Genomic DNA, 20,673 nt, shown 5'->3' on the forward strand with positions numbered 1-20,673 from the left:
ACAGACCAAAGTCTGACCAAAAGCCTCCTTCATGTCATTTCCTAGGAAATGCATACATGGCCACAGCTTTGGAAACACTCTGATAAGTACTATTAACATAACAATAACAAATATGAGTGGGAGACCTTGCCTGACCAGTGAAATTATCATGGGGCAAAAACATCACCACACTAAAGAACAATATTTTAACCCTACACTTCACAAAAGCACTTGGAAGTTATTTTTGTTACTAGTTCTTCCCAAACAATTTCTCCAGAGAAATGGATTGTGCTACTCATTATGCAGCTTGACATATCAAATATATATATCTTGTGATCTGAAAATGAGTGATGTGAATTACATGTAGCAAAACCAAAGAATATTCTATTGAGCACAAGTGCCTTTTGTTGATAGGCTTTCTTTTCTATGTGTATCTAAACAACCTATGTTTTTATCTCCTGCCCTTAACACTTACGAACTTCTGTTGTGCATTGCCAGGCAGCTGTTGACATCCTCTCTGAACGGGAATGTTTTAAACATTTTAACCATCTTGACACTCAAAACTATAAATTGCATAATGCCACACTTGAGGAAGAACAAAATCAAGGATATGCAAGTAACTCACAAATAAACTATTGTACAAAAAATACTAAATGTTCCTTCCTTCTAAACCTTTTTGTAATCCACCACCTTTAATCCTCAAAGTCTTTACTAAGCTCTGACATACATAGTGAAAAGTCAAGATCGAATTTTGTGAGAAACTGAAGACATTTAAAGTGAATCACACCCCTCAAATTAAGAAGTACATGAAAGGAGTACATGACAGCTTGAGTAGCTGTCCAAAAATTATAGTAGAGAGGTGAAGTGCTGTTCACAGAACTCATCCAAAATGTAAAAACATCTCTGGGTCCAGTGTTCTCTTGAATTCAATCTCTAGTGAGATTCGGTCTCACCTTTCCCTCCCAGGATATCTATGATTTAACTGCTGTGAACTGTAGATACTTGGGAACAAAGACACAGGCAAAAACTTTCTTTCTTCCTTTCAGCTTAGGACTATTTTTGCAGAAGAGGCTTCAAATTTCATTATGATAAACCAGAAGAAAATATATTTTATGCCCAGTGTTTTAAAGATTTGGATGAAGACCTGGGTTCTGATCCCATACCAAGGACTAATTATGTGCTGCATCTTTACCCAGCAACTATAGAATACAAAATGCATAATCAGCGTCTGGAACAGTTTTGTATTCCATTGACAACTTGTATTTACTGAGATGCAGTCAAGTATTTTCTCTTTCCCACTCAGACATCGTAAATATTGATACCTAACACAAATTAGCACAGCTTCAAAGAAGCCAAAAACTGACAGCAGCCAGATGATTGGTGTTTCCTTTGGGATGGCAAAACAAATACCTACAGCCATGGCTGAGTGCTATGGCTGGTAAGAGTGTGCTGTCAGTTACATAAAAGGACTAACGCCTACTCAGTTTACAGAGGAACAGACTTTGAACACAACTCAGAGAAATTCCCAGACCTGCTTTAAGTATATCAGTTTTCCTTGTAGGAGTCCCCTGGAAAATCAGATTTTGTAGGTCCTCAGAAATAGTTGCATATTTGATGCTGAATAGAAGAAAAAAATTATTTCCTTCCTACAACTGTGGCTCTTCTTCTACGTTAACTACTTTTCCTGATTAAAAAAAAAGTAGCTTGAACTTAGTAGTGACACTTTGCTTGAACTATCAAGTGGTTTCCTCATGATTGTTCTCCATGAGGCTTTCCTATCTCCTGTAAAAGGCCAAAGAGCAAATCAGGGAGTGAAAAATCACTGCTAGTGTGGCCAGGAAACTGCCAGTATCCTTTTCCTGCTATAAAGAACTTGGTATCTACAAGCTGGGCACATGCATTCTAGCAGTACATTCTAGCTCTCATTTTCAGCTGTTTAATTAATCTTGTAGATTACACAGAAAGGAAATAACTTGACAAGATTTTAATTGTGCCTTATATGAAGCAATTTGCTGACAGGTACCTGAAAGGAGCTGCCTATCTTCAACATTCAGAATTGAGGATGTGACTGGACTCCAAATTTGACTACAGTGAATTCAGAAACCCTTTCCAGGATCTCAGAGAGAATGGCAAACAACAGCATACCAACCTCTGTGTCTCACCTCCCCAAAAACCTCATCAGATTCTGACACACCTTCAAGTTGTAACTTACCTTGCTGTTCATAGCTTCCCGATGTTGCTTCTGCAAGGGCCATGACAGCTTTTCTGAACCAATATAAGATAGTTGTTTCTGTGTGGGAGATCAGATGACCTCTTCATTAACCTTGCTACGGTCATTATAATACAAGCTTCACAGTCCTGCAAAGAAAGAGTATAAGTTGGAATAACTATCAATCACTAGAGCAGATTCTTCTACTTAGCATGTCTGTCCCTGGGCTATAATAGAATGTTCCATAGTGAGATCCATGTAACGGCAGAATCCTGGGGCTTGCAGGGTCGTTTGGTCCTAGAGAATAGATGCAGGTGTTGTTTCTGTTGTATTAAATAGAAAGACCATTTATCCTGAAGAAGTTCCATTTTCTTTTAAATATGTACATATATAACCTTGTTTGCCAAATCAGCCAGGAAACACCCAACCACAAGCCCAAGATGTCTAAACTAATCACAAACTAGAAAGAGGCCATCTTTATCAGTAACGTTCATAGAGTTCACAAGTCTTTTACTTCTGTACAGTCAAAATACAATAGGATAGGGTTTTTTAGAGGCATAATCCTTTTCCCTGGCATGCTGTGGCATGGCAAAGTCAGAAAGCACTTTGGGAAGCAAGCCAGGCCACAGAATTTGTAACTAGTCTGCCAGTAAATGGGTGGGTATTGTTTTAATAATACTACTACAGAAACTGTAACACTGGCAGTAATACTTCCTGAAAGATGATGACAATTACAGCCCACTGTCCTCTGGCAGGGATTAGTTTCACAGCTTTGAGGAATTTCTCACATACTTGAGTAATATGTCTCCAAAGATCAAAGCTAACTATGATAGCAGGATGGGAGTCAGCATTAGAAACACCAGGAAAGAGTAAATCCAAGTCAGACAATTTTATTCATGCACACATAGCCAGATCCAATAAAAGTCTGCAATGTATCACTTTCCCAAGCCAGCAGGAACATAAGAACATATGAGTCTTTACTAAATAGGATCTTGAAAGAAATTATGTTAAGCAGCCTAATCTCTTGCAGCACCACACTACCTTAGAGTCACTAACCACAACCCAGTAAAAAGAAAATTCTTCCTTCAGAACCCAGCAGAGACTTACTTTTAGAAGACACTGTGATTTCTGAGCAAAACCACCCTTGGTCTCCAGAGAATTCTAGAATGTAGGGTATCAATGTCTCTTCATTAAGCCAGAATGGCTTAATGGAACACAAACCCTATGAGGAGAGGCTGAGGGAGCTGGGGTTGTTTAGCCTGCAGAAGAGGAGGCTCAGGGGTGACCTCATTGCTGTCTACAACTACCTGAAGGGACATTGTAGCCAGGTGGGGGGTGGCCTCTTCTCCCAGGCAACCAGCAATAGAACAAGGGGACACAGTCTCAAGTTGTGCTGGGGCAAGTATAGGCTGGATGTTAGGAGGAAGTTGTTGCCAGAGAGAGTGATTTGCCATTGGAATAGGCTGCCCAGGGAGGTGGTGGAGTCACCGCCCCTGGAGGTGTTCAAGAAAAGCCTGGATGAGGCACTTAGTGCCATGGTCTAGTTGACTGGATAGGGCTGGGGGATAGGTTGGACTGGATGATCTTGGAGGTCTCTTCCGACCTGTTCCTGATCATACCTACTTTGCTACGTCAATCTTGCTCTGAACTAGGCAGTGCATTATGAGAGCCTGATTGGAGGAGTTAATTTGTTAGCATGAGCACTAAGACAACACTGCAGAGCTGCTGCATTCTGCAGTGTTGTCAAAGCCCTCTGCATTTTACAGAACACAAATGTCTAGGGTTGATGGGACTCCCTTTCCTGCGGCCTCACTACAGTGTTTTAACTTCATTCCAATGCTGTCATGCACTCTGGTTTCTTGGACCTTGCTATAGATTTTTGGTGTACTTGTTGATTTTTTTGCAGTGTTAGTCCATGTATATATTTATACATGTTTGTACAATAATGGGCCTAACCCTCAAGGACTTTTCAAGAAAACATCTCACATATGACCAGACATGGTCTAATAAGAGAATAACTGTAGGGATTGCACTTCTCTTGTGCGTGGAAGCACAGGAGAGAATGAAGAAAAACTGCTCCTTTGACTACCTCCCTTCAGCTCTAGACTATGAAAGAAAGCCTTGTCCTAGCTCTTCAACTGACCAAGGATGCTATCTGTTTTAAGAAGACACATTATTTGTGTATAAGAAGATGATAAAATCAGTCACAGTCAAGTAAGTTCTCAGATGGCGCAGCTTCAGCCTTGAGACCAACCTTGTTGAAGTGCTTTCAGTACATGGTCTACCCTAACCTTAATCACATTAACTAGTTTTTGCCATTTCGTATGTCTTTCAAAGATGTCTTTCAAATCCCTCTAAGTTCTTTGCTTACTCATGAATAGTAATTTATAAATCTAAATCTACTGTTTGCTATCAGTGTAACTGTGCAATAAATACAGACCTAAGCTTTTAAAAAAAATGCTTAAGTAAAATACGTTACATAATTTTTAGCACCACTAGGGAACTAACAGGAACTAACTGTGTATAGCAAAGTATAACATGGTATACTAGGATTCACTTACTCTTTTGCAGGTCACACAACTGCATATGTGATCTCGAGTTGGAGAGGACCACAGTAGTTTCTCCAGGTGCATTCACAGCAGCTTCATAGTTTGGATCAGTAGTTTTGAACCAACTCTCCCCATCATCTCCAACTCTCCATACTTGTGGCATCTGAGAATCTTCTCAAACTGGATTTCTAAGTGGTGAACATAAAGCAGAAGATGAGCATGAGGGAAACATCTAAAGCATTACTACTGATGAAGATGCTGAACCAATTCAGACAAAAGCTAGACAAGAATAACATGATTTGTGCTGACACAGGCACCAACTGTTCCCTCTACTTCTGCTTCTACTTCCTAATGATTAAATGAAGCTTACACATTAAAAATGCTTCTGTGACGTAAGTGTATAACCATTTTCCTTTCTCAAAGCCATTTTCCCAGTACATCAAAGCTTTCTCTAACATCCCAAAGAAGGCAGAGGAAATAACCTAAAAGTTCAAATGCAGTCCATAACACTGCAGTGTGACATGCAGCTGTCACTCACACAGTTGCAACATTGGAAATCTGTCATATTCTGAAGATGGTTTCTGAAGGTCTCTACACTTTTGCTAACAATTCCTGCAGACTTCTCAAGTTTTCATAGCAGGACTATCAGGCTGTCAATGGGAGACACTCTTGTTCATCCCCTCCTTGCTACTTCAAATCATAAAAGCAAAAGTCAAGAGGAAGAAAAAAACATGATGCAAAATGACCCTAGCCTTCACCCAGCTCTGGATTGTTCTAAAGTGGATGCAAAACAAGCTATGCTTGAAATCAGTTACAGAAACTGAGTTGCGAAAAAGCAGCTTCACTCATTGTTAATATGAAATAGAGAGTGAGCTGGAGGCCATCCCTGTGTATAGGAATGCAGTGGCTCACCTTGCTTGATGATGATATCCCATACTGAAGACACTAATGCACCTTAATGCACCTTGCAATGTGACATAAACAATCCATGCCTCAGGCAAGAATTTGGCTTGGTAATATTAACCGTGCAGGATACATGAGATAAGCAATGTTACAACGCAATTCACATCCTCGCCCCCATTCTTATCAGTGTTCACATTAGCTTCTTTACCTCATCATGAAAAATCAAGTTTGTAAATCTCTATCTTGACAGCATCTAACTTTCAGGTCTACTATTCCTAACGTGACAATCAAGGGCACTGTTGAAGTTTCAAATGTTTTCTTGGCTCAGTTTGCAGCAAGAAAACCTGAGGACAATTAATAGGTCCTGATTGGAATCTGCCAATCAGGGACAACAGCTGAGAGTTTTGTACATGAAGAAATGTCTCACTTCTGATATGTGCATGATGTTAGACAATTCAGGATCACTTTTCATTAGCTGTACTTGAGGAAACCATTTGAGCTCTTTAGAAGGTCCAATCTCATTATGTCAGATTCTACTAAAGAGCTGTTTTGCATCACTGAGTGTCCATGAAAGGTCAACTGGCAACAACGAAGTGCTGGTGAAACATTATTGATTAGTGAGTAACTGCTCCATTAAAATTTATGAAGTTACTAATCACATTTTTTTCTTTAATAGAAGTATTTTGCTAGGTATGTATTTGATGTCATATTTGATATCAAATTTACAGATGAGGTGGTTTTTTTTTTAAACTGACAAACATGAGACTTCAGATCATTTAGTATTTCCACCTTTTAACATAGCCTTTCTTGCTATCCCTCTCAGTCCCTGAGAAAAATCTCTTGTTCAGAAAGATAAAACACAATAAAATTATCTCTTTAATTTCTTAAATATGCAGCTAGGGAACATGGCACAATTTTTTGACCCAGTAAAATAGACTGAGAACCTGAAATATAATGTCTAAAAAGGCACCAAAGGCATGTATCCCATCAAAGTTTGATTTTCATGAGAAAGACTAGCACCTAGATGGGGTTCCCCCTGAAGAGAGATTGAGACACAGGCAAGGTATGCAACTTAGAAGTTCCCAAGAGATCTTCAGTTTTCTTCAAAGCATTTTAGGCAATTTTTTGTTTCCAAACACTACAATATTTGTGATATTTCTTCAGGAACTTCTAATTCAAGAGAAAGAACTGACACAGATTTCATTCAATTCACTAATGTTCCTACAGTTGCCATGCTTTTGATAAAGAATTTGTTGGGTGTATGCTAGCCTTATCCATACCAGCTGAACAAATAACTGGATGCTCTTCAGGGGTAGTTAATCAGTCTCTTTTTATTCACAGACCAGCTACTGCTCACTCTGAGAGCACATCAGTGTTAGCAATGACTTCCAGTATGTGAGCCAGCATGCTTTTAAAGAGTACTAGTGTGCTACCCAAATTTCACATCTATTTTTAACTAATTACTTGAAATCTGGTACATGATGGAGTATCATCTAATTCAATCATTTTGCTCATTCAGCACTCAACTAGTGAAGGTCTGGCGTAGTCAAATAAGGAAGGGCAACAGGGGAGTTCCAAAAGAGACAGCTGTTATTAACAAGGATAGACCTCTGTCCCTCCCAAACCAGAAACAATTCAAAACCCAGTGTCTGAGGAAGGAAAAAATCCTGAATACCTTTTTAAATAATTGAAGGCTTGAAAGATTTATATCAAGTGTAAATCTGTTAATTTTGATCCACATCACTGCCCATCAAAGAAATGTGTGGGTAAATAACAGCAAGGGGGACTGAATGTTATAAGTAAAGAGAAAGAGAAAAAACTGTTCCAAGAAGCCACTTGTTGTATCAGACCAGCACCACAGTCACAATGTTCTGTAATCCAAGAGGGGAATTTTCAAAAATCTGCTAAGATTAACACTATTATCAGCATCTGCTTTTTTCCCCTCCTTCCATAACATTCCTAACATACTCAGGAACTGCTACTGTCTGTCTTACTACTGATATGTTTTGGCAGGGCTTTTCTTCCTCCTACCTTTAAGAGTTAATCCCCTTAGGCATCTAACCATCTTCCCATAACAAACAGTGCTGTCTACATAAGTTGACTTTATCTAGCTTCTCTGAGGAGATTAGAAGTGGAAAACCACACTTGTTTTTTAAGGAAATACAAAATCCTTTTCTTTCCTCACCTCAGGGTATCCTTGCTTTGATATCATACAATTATACAAAATCAGCCAAGAAGTTGAATTCATCCCTTTCTGTCATGGATGGTAAGAGAGAATGAAGCATTTCTTTTCAAGAAACTTTCTGCTTTCACTAGTCAGGTAAAATTTACATGTTAAATCTGATATCATGTTAAAAGGACATAAAGCAGCAGCAGTAAAAAATAAAATCTTGCTTTTATGGATTAGTTTTTCATGTGCTTTTTTGGCTTTTTTAATCGTTCAGAACCATTGCATGCTGCAACTTCCTGATGTAAAAGTTTTATTACTCCTATTCTCCCTGTTAGACAGGTTCAGAGACATCTCAAATCCAGCAAAACAAGTAAAGAAAGTGGAATATAGAGTAACAAGTATTGTGTTACATGGATAGTTTTTTTCATCAATATTCATTTACTGCCAAATTGCAAATACAGGCTGATTCCCAATGCCAGCCTAAAATGTACAAACAGCATCAATCAGGCAAGCTTTATTGCATCTGCTTTTGTTGTGACAGAATTACATATGTTATTAAAATATGCAATAGGAATACACAGTGGAAATATAGAGCACAAATGTAAACTAAAATACCTAACAAAATACAGCAAACAATACATCAATTTATAGCATAGGTTAATGTTAACACAGCAAATGCTCTCTAACAGCACTGCTGAGAATATTCCAGCATCATATTGCTACAGTCTCTATAGTCCTGTACCACACTGCTACCTCTCAGGAACTTCTATCTGTTTAACCTTTCAAGTTCTTCTAACTGTGCTACTGCCAAAATGGAGTTTTTTTGTTCCCTGTCAGCAAATAACCAAGTAAAAATATGATTTCTGTTATCTATTTTAATATTAGGACTGGATTCAACTCTTCTTTCCAACAGAAAGGAAAATGCTCATATTTCTACTTCCTCTGATTTTACAGAGATGCTTCCTTTAACTGGCAGTCTGCTTTTACGTCACAGATAAATGATAACAAAGATGAGGGGGTGGATGAAGAGGATCTTTTTTCCTTTAAACAGCCATCGCCTATATAATTTCTTTATTTTACTTCCGTTTCTGTCTTTGATCCTTCATCCTCAGTTCTAAAGCCAAAATACATTCCTGCCCCTGACTTCTTTGTCTTTGAATATGAGCATATCAGATTTGATCTTCAAGCTTTCCTGTGTTAAGCACCCCAAAATTCCTCCTGATATTCTTGTGCCTGGATCTTCCTTAGCTGACCCTGATAGCAAAAGTTAGCTTGAAGACTTCTACTCTATTCAGGGTTTCCCTCAACTCTCTCTTAAGGTTTATTACCTACAAGCGAAGGCAAGATGAAGGCATTTTTAATCATCTTATATAGAAGTTAACCATTTTATATTAAAGAATAAACTAAATACATATGCTTTGGACACTGGAAAGTGGAGCCATGGGTCTGGTCTTTCTGCTGTGTCACAATATGTAATTCAACAACCAAACTGAGAGCAGAGCTAAGCTTGGCAAGCTTTTCAAAAGAAGCCACATATTTGTTCAACCATAGCACATAGTGATGCATACCAAAGAAAGCATTTGATTCTTTCATACATCCATTCAAACTGATATGATTCTAGTGGCTCCTATAGATTTACTGATGCTTCACACAGGCTGCAAACCCATATCAAAGATTCTTAACTGTCAGGATCCCCTTAGTTTTGCTGAAAACTAAAACCGTAGTTACAATGGCTTCTTCCTGCATCAAATCACACTTCTCTGAGATCAGCCATGTTCTGCCTTTCCTTCCCCTGTGAGCTGCATTCTCTGTGACTGCTCTGTCTAGACACGCAAGCACATACCTGCACGGAGACACACTTCTGCAATTTGCATATTTTCTTTCAAGTGCTACAGTGATTGCAGCTTTAGTTGTTCCAACAGTTGATCCTTGTTACAGTTCCCAGTGCTGTTAGTAAACAGCCAATGTTGGACCTGTCACTTTACATTACCAGCAATCTCAGCAGGAAAAATCATCATAAGAGAGTATTTCTTTTTAAACTCCTTGATTGCCAGAAGCTAGAAAAATCAGTATGTGGCCAAAGTAATGGACAGACCTGTGAGATGTATTGCCTGTGAAATGTAATCAAACATTGTTGGGCTTTTTTAAAACATTTAAAAATACTTAAAAGCCATTTTCATCCTTTTTACTTAAAATCCTTTTCTTCTCATAACCAGAAGGTGTAAGACACCAGAGTTTAGAAAAGGACTGGAAAGATCCTGAGCTCTTCCTATTGGATTTTACATCAACGTGTAAAGGGGTGCGAACTGCAGCTCCCATAATCAACTTCAGTAATATGGAGCACTTGGGACCAAGAATCTGAATTTTGCTTACTGAGGAAATTAGATTAGGATTTGAATTAGGAGTCAAATCCACCCTCAGGATTTATGCTTTTAACTCTTATGGCCTTTCTTTCAGCAAGGCTTGGCTATTTATTCAGGTGTGGCCAGACATGCACATCTGCTGCCTGCACTGCAACAAAACACAGCAATTCAGGCTCAGAAGCTGCACAGCTGCAAGCCTGAGCTGCTTTGTCCTATCTACTCACAGCAGCACAGACTCAAGCTCAGCTATAGCCAAGACAAGAAGGCTACACTGGTTTCAAGGATTTTTTTTCCAACCTGATTCAGAGACTTGAAGAAGCCACACCCTTGCTATATTGTTGAACTAATTCTACGTTTTTCAAGGGCATCACTAAAAAATATATATCTTGTAAGCAGCTGTTCTAAGTAAACATACCTGGACTGGCTTTTTTTGGAAGTTATCAGCTGTAGTAGCTTGCTTAAGAGGCCTTACAGTCTACAGGACACAGAGCAGGGGAACATGTCTGGGCAAGCCAGAGTCCTTAGACTCAATGGCTCCAGGTTCTTTAACCTCTTTCCTGCAGTTGCTTCTGCCAATAGTAGAAGGAGGCAGAACATAACAAAAACATGTCTGGGCAAGCCAGGACGTGTATAAGCCTATTTTGGCCCATCCAAGCCTACCATGACGACAGAGGATTTAAAAAGAAATAAAAAACATGCAGAGAAGGGAGGAGTTCACAGTCAAGATCAAAGAATACCAGGATGCTAGTTAAATGCCATCTTGTGCTGTGAAAATGTGGTGGCAGTGTGATGGCAGCAAGATGCCAGGTAAGTGTTGTCTCGTAAGTATGGAGCTGTCATGGAGGGTAGCAGAAGCCCTTAGCAGGCCTCCCTGCTGTAAAAGTTGCAGTGTCTCACATTAATGCCAAGAGCATCGTAAAACCAAAACAGTCCTTCAGCCCCATGAGAAAGTCTCTCCCTAGTCGAGATAAAAGGTAAACAGTGGCCACTGTTTTGGCTAGGGGGAACGGCAGTTCTCATGCCCGCTTGACACCTGGTGTGGGCCGAGCTTGGGGTGGTCTTAGAAATTGTTTTGGTAAGAACTGTCCAATTATATAGGTTAATTGTAATTTTGTGCCAATCTGTAAGAATAACGTAAAATAGCTTGAACTGGAGGGTTACACCTCTTTTGAACATTATAAAGATGGTGTGCCTGCCTGGATCGGGGCGCTTGCTGGCTTGAGCTTGCTCCTACCGCTCGCTCGCTAGCCTGCCTGCCTGCCTCGCTCCTGCCGCGGTGCCCTCACGTTCCTGATCGGCCCTGCCCGACGAGGGGCTCGCAGAGGCCTGAAACCTGCTTGGGCCCGATCCTGACGAACAAAGGGACACCGCCCAAACCTTCGAACTTTGCTGAACTGAACTACGAACAGTGAGTAAACTGGAGAAAGAACTCTTTACCTAAAGACTGAGTAACTTTAAAGACTCAAAAGAACTCTAAAGAAATCACAGACTCTCCTTTATCTGCTATTTCCTGAACTGTTATTTTACAACTTCAATCCAAAAGAACTCAGGTGGGGAATTTAGTTCAGGAGGGGGATCTCCGTGTTTGAGCAATAAATCACTTGATAATCCACAAGTGAGTCTCCACGTATTTTCCCCGCAACCTCCCAAACTACCTTCCGTGACAGGAGCCAGTGTGTCTTTCTCCCTAAACGTTTTTGTAGCATGTTCCCAGAACCTTCAGTCAGGATATCTGTCCCCAGAATCCTCAGTCAGGATATATTTTTTCCCACCAACTTTTCCACAAAAGGAGCTATACATGAACAGTTCAGAGGTGGATGTACAGACATGGTCATGGCATGGGTTGGTTATGCTACCACAGTGTTAGTTACCAGTTCCTGGCTCAGAGTACAGACACTGTGCCTTTAGGAAGAGCTTGTTCTCTGTCTCAGGCTCAATAAAGGCTGCCTGGCAGACAGATGTGAAAACTGCAGGCAGAAGGCCTTCTTCTACTCTGTTTTTGAGGAACAATGTACTTGTACACCTAGTGGGACTGGATTCTGACAGGGAGAAGGTTTTTCGTTGGATTTTACTTTTCAGACTCCTTGTACCAAACCATTTGAGTTGGTAGTTGAAGCACCTGGTTTCTTGCACATGTAATGGAGCTGGCTACCTTCTCTAGTCCCTCCATTGTCCTGATGCATGCTTAGCTGATGTCTCTAAGCCAGCTTTTACTGACCCTGAACAGTGGACTGAATCCACAACTGGACAGTGATTGGCTCCACAGTACAAGGATCAGGAATACTTGACAGGAGTGACAGAGATTGGGAAGGCTGTCTGTAGTCATGTCACTCAAACTGTTTTCTTATTTAAATTTGAGCTCATTTTCAGTTCTAACATCTTCCTAAAGGCTTGGACATGCTTCTGATCCTTCCCATTGACAATCATAGTGTAGAACTTACTGTTAGGTCTGAACTATACGACCTCCCATTTCCTCTGTTGTCAGTTCTGAACAACAGAAATTATCAGGCTTAGTTACTGTGACATGTTATGAATAGATAGCTCACATCCACACTGTGACGCTCAGTGGGCCAGAAAGCAATGTCTCATTGCTAGTAGTGCCTGTCCTTTTCTTTCTGTACTGAGTTCTCTCACTGATGACTGGGCCTTGCAATATTTCTTCAGAAGCCAGGCTGGTGGGGTGACTCTGAGGTCTTTTTACAAAAGAGAGTTTTGACAGCTGTGATGAAGGAGTGCATCACTATGCAGACGCAGGTTAAAGGTAGAGGGTGAGGGAAGAGTAGTGATTTGTCGGTGTTCTGTGAATACCCTGCAGGCAGAATAATGCCTAAATGACAGATGAAGCAAGAAGGATTGATAGATTTCCACAACAGTTGGGCTCTTTATCTTTGTTGTGCTGAAATTTCTCAGCTGTAAAATGAGAATAATTATATTTCCTTCCTTTCACCTGTTGTTTTTTCTCTTTAGAAACAGAATTATCTTTGTTTACCTCTTCCTAGCATTTCCATAGCAACTTACAACCCATAGAAGTACCTGTAAGTACTTCTTTCAAAATACACACAGGGAAGGGAACCACTATTTCTATCAAAGCATATATCATACACACACACATATATACACTTATTTCCAGAACTGAATTTCTCCAGGTTCAAACAACTACACTTTCAAAATAACTTAGCTTGAGAAAAGTTCCAACTGAACTAAGCTCTCCTCTTTCTATGAAGATCAGACCTGTGCCTCTGCCCAGGACTGTTTCTGTGAGATTTCAATCATGTGGTAGTTAAACTTTTTGCTTCCCCCAACTTTCTGCTTTTTCAAGTGACATGTATTTTTTTACCCAGTTCCATAAGTTAGCACACCCTGAGCTCTGCATATCATTCCAGGCTTTTTCCAGTATCCACGTTAACTTCTTTTGAGATGATTTAGCTATCTCTACACAACAGCGCAATCTGCCGCACAGATGCTGTCTGTCTTTAACCTATGTACCTCAGGTATCAATTACAGTGCACTGGTCCAAGCAACAGATGAGTGGCCATGTATCAAGAGTTTCTGGCAGGCCCCTAAAGCCCCTATTTTCATTTTAATTGATACATGAGCTAGCTGTATCAATTTGAATAGAGTCCATAAGTTAGATCAGCTACAGGCATATTCGTGTATTCTAGCATCAGAAGCTTTCATTCCAAATACATCCTCAATGTGCTCTTACCACGTTTGCCTTTTCCTTTGGCACGTTTAGCCTCGTGTTTCAGCAGCAGTGTGTGGGATCAAAGAAAGTATCCAGAACCAAGCATGGTCCTAGGAGACCTTTAATGCAAATACCTCCCCATTACCTGTCCTTATGGTCTCCAGTCATCCAGTTTTTCACTTCTTTCTGCTGCATGGAACAATTAGACAAGTACATATTATTAAAGAATTTAACACTTTTAACAAATTGACAGCCAAAAGCTTTTCACTCTAGTGAGCTTAAAATCTCTATGCAGCTTTGCATGAAAATATGGGGCATTAAAATCAGGCCATTGAGCAACAGATGTATAATTGTTACACTGAAGACAATGGCAAAATTCTAATTAACACCAGTGGAGGCAAAAATCTACCTAAGGAAACCTGAGGTGCCATTCTATGGCTAGTCTGACTTCTTATATGATTAAGACAAAGGAAACAAAAAGCTTTTATGGAACCATTAGAGCCCAGTAAGCTGAAAATTCAACACCTGCTCCCATTAACTGCAAAATAGTAAGTATACATGCACCTACTTACAGAAATATCCCTGAAGCAGATGCCAACTGTTTTCTTATGATAGAGGTAACTGAGACTTTTACTGGCAGATCAGTTGCAACTTTTAGTCTTAAATACTCTCCAAGACATAGCTTTAAAAGATTTGGCTTTGAGTCAAGCAAGCTAATTTTTCATTTCAATGCAATTAGTAAGGACGTGTAAGTAAACAGGAAAACCAGAACTTATTCATTAGAAAAGAAAGTTTAACCACCACTGGTTAAAGTACTTTGTAGCTGGTGTTAGAAAGGGATGGCAAGTTGGGAAAATTGGGTAAAGTAGCCCCTCCACTAAGGAAAGGGAGTGCATGATTTACATTACACTATGAGACTGAATGATGAAAAATAGATCAAGCATTCTGAATGCCATTAATAAGCAAAGCAATCTTAAGTTCATATGGGATACAGCAGAGGGACTGGCCTGGTGCCTACTGAACTTTGGGTTACTGCACTGTGGATCTGCTTCAAAGAAACTTTTGTGTTCAGCACATAATATGAATTAGCCTCTTTAGCTTTTTACTCACTTTAAGAGCCAAGCTTTGTCAGAATTACAACTACAGTTGGGTCAGGGAACTCCAGTCCAACCTGCCTATCCCCAGATGCAATTACAGGAGTGTTTCAAATTTATCTCAAGAATGAGGGTTAACTGTATTTCTAGAAGAGGTCCCAGATATGGGGAGAAGGCTCAGTCCTGCATGCTGGGTGACTGTTAAGCAATGGAATCCTTTATAACTGCAGTGCAGGACTGACTGCAAGAAGCTCCCAAGAAGCTCAATTTTTTTTAATCTACTTAGTGTTTACATTACCCTGCTTTGAAGTGCTCTTGCATACCTTAAATGTCACTACAAAACCTGCTTGATTTCTGCTTCCCACTATGTAGTTAACTAATCAGAGATTGGAAGAACTTCATCTTTATTTATTAGGCTCTTCTGAGTTAAAGAGATTGTGAGTTCCATCACACATCCAATGGCAGAGAGCCTACCAAGGAGACTAGGAGAACTACTAGCCCTACACTGCTCCCTCCATCACATCTGCCAGAAAGCAGCTGGAAAAAGAGCAGCTGAGAACTGAAGTGACCAATATAAGGTCACTGACAGCCTTTGCTGAAAATCTCTGGCCAAACTTAGGATAGGGAGACTTGCCATGTGTTTACAGGCTATTTGCTAGTGTTCTCCAAGGCTGTACTTAAGACTTTGAATCAGGAATGCCAGGGCTGTCACTGTGTTGTGCAGAAACATCACACCCTCAGCAAGGAAGATAGTTTTGCATTTTTTAGGATAATGTCCGTAAGAGATTGAAAAAGAAAATATTCACAGACCATAAGGGGACCAAAATTTGTCTCATTATATGCTTTACTTATGCATTATATGGAGCTCTCAGCCTTATGTATTATTAGAATAAAGACTCAAATGTCTTAGAATCATAGAATCTTAGAATGGTTTGAGTTGGAAGGGATCTCCAAAGGTTATCTAGTCCAACTCCCTCTGCAGGAAGCAAAGGCATCCTCAACTAGATTAGGTTGCTCAGAGCCTTGTCAAGCTTCACCTTGAATATCTCCACAGATGGGCCCTCCCAACTAACTCCCTTGGCATGAAGGTGCTCTACTACCTTCATGGTAAAGATGGTCATGGTCAACGGTAAACTTCCCTCTCTCTGTCCTTGTTCCTTGTTTTCTAGTAAATTGGCAACACATTTCCACAATTAAAAAAAACTGCTTCTCTGAAAAAAGAGACACTTCTCTCTGCTTGGTGTTTTGTTATAGATGCTCACGAGTCCTCAGTTACAGAGTAAGACAAGAAACAAACCAAAGAACATTGCTTACAAACGCGAGTATCTTATGTCACATACGATTAAAGACTCGGATGTAATTCAAGAAACCAGTAGTAAGCTTCCCTGAAGGTGGCCTCTTGCTTCCATTTCATAAGAAGGATAGAGTCCAGCAGCATCCGGTACTAGAGACAACTCATTTTGAAATGTTCCAGGTTTAAAAAGCAGCCATCCGCCCCGAGGCCAGATATCTGCTCTATGCAAAGTTCTCCTTTCCCCAAAGAAGGGGTAGAAATACAACACTGAGTGTGCAATTTCTACCTTCAACCCTTCAGAAACATGCCCTTCTCACAGCAACTGTCAACGTGAAGACAAACTGTTCCAAAGAAAATGTTACGGCTCTCATATAATACAGTGAAAGCTTTTCTGGATGACTTTCATATGATATTCTGGGGAGCATCAACATTTCAAACTTTAGCTTCATGCCTCATGCTGAGTAAATACTGCTTCCTCACATGAAGTATTTGCTCACTAGGAGCAATGGTCTGTCAAAGCAGCAAAATAGCAAAGTTCCATAGAGCAGCTCCCACGGACTTTCTGCTCTATGAGAAGTTCAGTTTGTATAGTATACTCATTTTATGGGTAAAGTGATTCTATCATAAATCATGAATTTTCATAGCTGCTTTCATAGTTGAAAGTGAGAAGCTTAGTGCTGGTAAACATGACAAAACAGACTACGAAAGAGGTTGTTCTGAAAGCTGCCTTTGTGAAAGGAAATTTGCCAAGAACACTGGTCCTTAAGGCAACCATAATTAGGATTGCATTGATCCCAGGGGGTAAAATCATTTCAGGTGACAGATTGTGTTGAGAATCATGCTGTTCTCAATTCCTTACGTGCTCAGTCTTTTCCTTTTCCCATGAAAAAGGCTGCAAGATCTGGAAATGCACGGCAAGAAAATTAATCTTGATGTTCTCAGGGCACCACAAGATTCTGGAATATTTGCACAGAAACTAAAATCATCTCTTTCACTGGCATGTTGTTATTCTTTAGTCCTACTCCTGGAGCACCTTGGAGAACAAAGCAAGATACTAACAGTTGTCATGACAATATAAAATTTTATGTGGCATGCCCAACATATCGCCTCACTTACACCGTCTGGAGTTGAAATCTTGGCTTGAGTAAGTGGCAGTTTACCTGAAGATACTGACATCTGGTTTTCAATTCAGGATACTACCACAGGCTCAGACAAAAGAAGAAACATGCTCAACCTCTGACAGGATTTGCTTCATTACTACACAGACATTGATTCATCTCATCCTTAAAGAAACAGTGATGAGCATTGCCACCAGTATCATGCAATGGTATTATAAGTTAAAAGAAGAAACTACACAACCCGAATAAAACAAAGGAACAGTCAAATCAATTGCTCTAGAAGTTCAAGTAATGTCACTGTCCCACTGTCCTTTCAATCACAAAGCTATTCAGTTCTCTCTAAACCTGGTAGATGGAGCCTTGCAGCTAATTGGGCCTGAGATTATTTTTTTCTACAATTGATTGAGAGTGCAAACCTGGGAACACAAACATGAAAGCCAGACTGAAGGCCATTTAGAAATGTAGCCCCATGGTACTGGCTGTTCTGTTGGCTGCCTTTCAGAGTAATTTGAAACTGATCTGCTCTTCAGCAGTACAATAGAGCAATTTTCTACACAGTTATCATAAACAGAAACAGTAAACAGTAGTGTCTAAGAGGAGTTACAAAGCTTTGTATACTCAAGGTCACAGTTTGGGCAAATGGCTTAGCTCAGCTTCAGCAGATGTATAACAACTCGTGCCACAAAAGCATGTACACTTTTGTGCACTGATGGCAGGAGGATGAGCAACACAGACGAGCAAGCTGAAGCCTCTACAGCAGCATCAGCCGAGTGATTCTGTGTGCAACACAGGGAATGTTTTGCCACCACCTTCTCTGGGGCTTCCTGTGTGCAACTGTGATAATAAAACTCAGGATAACTTTTTTTTTTCCTTTCTCTAGCTGAGACAGATAAGGAAGAAAATAACTATACAAACCACACAACTTATATCTCCTCATATCAATTCTATATCACATAACGAAAATAACAAAACAGTCAAAGCATTTTATTGCAGGCATCATGTAGTAGGGATGCAAGGAGAGAGCAAAACTTACCATTCTTAAAAGACTGCAGCAGCTCCAGGAGCAGGGAACATTGCTGAAGCATGTGAATCATAGAGATGATGCATGGAACTACAGACTGCTAGTTTTGCTGAAATATTTCATCTGAGATCTCATCTAAAGCCTGTGAAGATCCCTAGAGGAAAAAAAAAAAAAAAAAAAATTACCTTACATAGCATTACTGCCCAACAATGCTGCAGTCATAATATTTCTTTCAGTAATTCTGCTAACACTCCTGCAGTGGAAATTGTTTGTCCTTCCATTCTGTCAGATTTCTTAAGATCTATCTGGATACTGAGAACCATGAAGGATCTCAAAAGGCCAGGCTGGGTTTGTGGAGCCAAGCTGTGATATGCACTTCCAAACATGTACCTACTGCATAGCTTTAAAGTCTGGAACATGTACTCAGGCAAGGAATTATCAGTTCCCATATGAAGAGAAGTGACTTTCGTACCAAAGGCAAACCTTGCACATATACCTAAAATAAATCCATTTGCATGTATATTTACTGAATATTCCTTTTAAATTATACTACCTCTTCATTTCTACTTGGTTTGTTTTTTCCAGAAATTGAAACACAAGCAGACATCCTGCATCCAGGTTTTAAGCAGTACAGAACATGCTGGCGCAGTGTTGACACAGTAAAGACCTCTGCTATAAAACCTCCTACATCCAGAGGCTATAGGATTATTGGTTAGGATTCTAAGAGTTTCTCCTTTCCACTGAAGGCAATGGTCTTAACATAAGTCAACAAAAAAAACTCTAAACTGAAGGAAAATAAAGGTAATGGAAGTACTGTGAAACAAGCAAGTTTTAAAGTATCAGTTTCTTGCAAATCAGTACCTCTGAGCCTCAGAGTACTATCAACTTACTGACAAAAAACAAGATATTTTTGCCTCAGCACTGCAAAAATCTCCCAGAGTGGAATTAATTCTGCTGTGTCAAATTGCAGGTTCTTTATTACTGGTGGGAATGTAAAAGGCACAAAAAGCAGATAGATTCCTAGATCCCAGGTGGGAGGATGTGCAAGTAACTACAAAAAGTCATCCTCTGGCTTGTAAACTGCACAAATTTGATAAGGAAGTCATTAACGGTGAATGAAGAGGGCTCTTTACGATGGCATTGTTAAACAGTCAATTTGGAAGCAGACTTTAAGGTCAAAAAGTACTCCATGTCTTCCTGAAGTAGAAGTAAATGCCATGCTTCAGGAAATCTGGTACAATTTCCTTTACTCTGAAGCTTCCTGAATTCCCTTCTATTTTCCAGGAGGTATTTATTTTTTATGACACACATTTTCTTCTATGTATGTGTCATTTTTGCTGTAGTTCCATTCTCCTGCTGTGGTCTGGGTTCTTGTTTTCTAACACATTGTGATGGTTTGGGTGTTACCCACCCCACACACACCTTAGAAATCACCCAGACTAGACTCAGCTGGCTCTGGAAATCGAATGAAGCTTTATATTTACAGCCTAGCACAATATACAAGCAGATATTTACAGTATATATATACAGATATATATACAGATATATAACTGTATATACAGTTATATACAGAAACACAAGGTAAAAGGTAATACAGAAACACAACAGCCCTTCCAGAAACCTGAGTCCCCAGGAGGGGCTCCCAACTGCCCTTCCACCTTCTCCCATCCCTCTCTACCCTACCCCAGATTTTGTCTTGTGTCCAAGGAAGAATGGAAGGTCAGCCAGGGGGATTAGGAAGCAGATTAATCAGGTTAGGTTAGAGAGAGAGAAATGCAGCCCACAGCCCAGGCAGTGACCGAATGTCTTATCTGTATTTACATTATTTTTCTTGTATCTCTCAGCAAGCCTAGAAGTGAAGTAGACATCACCACTGTTTCTCTTTCACAGCCTGTAATCAGGTTCTTCTCACCAAAACATTCTAGCTAGCTTCAAACTAGCACACACATACCTACAGATAACATATATGTGTGTGTGAGAGAGAGTAAATAATTTGCTTAATTTCTTTTCACTCTCATGTTTTTCAGTGTCTTTGCACTTTACAGTGCAGTGTCTTCAAAAAAACCAGGATTTTTTATGAAATGTGAAAATCATCAGAAGATAGAAGGAAAGAGATGATCATAGTTTATCACAATAGTGTGATTTGTACTACAAGAAGCAGTGAATGGGTCTGGGAAACGATACAGTCTTGTGTGCCATAGGCAGGTTTTACACTGATTTGAATATCTGCTGTAAAAAGTTTAGGAGTAAGATGGAAAATTGTAAGTTTCAGGCCAACATGAGAGTTA

The 20,673-nt window shown here is 39.8% G+C and overlaps 1 long non-coding RNA gene across 2 annotated transcripts; it reads right to left on the reverse strand.

The window, feature by feature from the left end:
* Positions 1–2,193: 2,193 nt before the first annotated feature.
* Positions 2,194–14,051, reverse strand: LOC135178474 (uncharacterized). Of its 2 annotated transcripts, none has more exons than XR_010303562.1 (3): positions 14,004–14,051; positions 4,750–4,925; positions 2,194–2,337 (listed from the first exon to the last, which is right to left on the reverse strand). It is a non-coding gene; the product is annotated as an uncharacterized LOC135178474 (long non-coding RNA). The 2 variants fall into 2 exon arrangements; XR_010303561.1 differs by lacking the exon at positions 14,004–14,051 and adding an exon at positions 10,589–10,658.
* Positions 14,052–20,673: the final 6,622 nt, after the last annotated feature.

Source organism: Pogoniulus pusillus, chromosome 9 (genome assembly GCF_015220805.1).
Source record: "Pogoniulus pusillus isolate bPogPus1 chromosome 9, bPogPus1.pri, whole genome shotgun sequence".
In the NCBI taxonomy this organism is placed as follows: Eukaryota; Metazoa; Chordata; class Aves; order Piciformes; family Lybiidae; genus Pogoniulus; species Pogoniulus pusillus.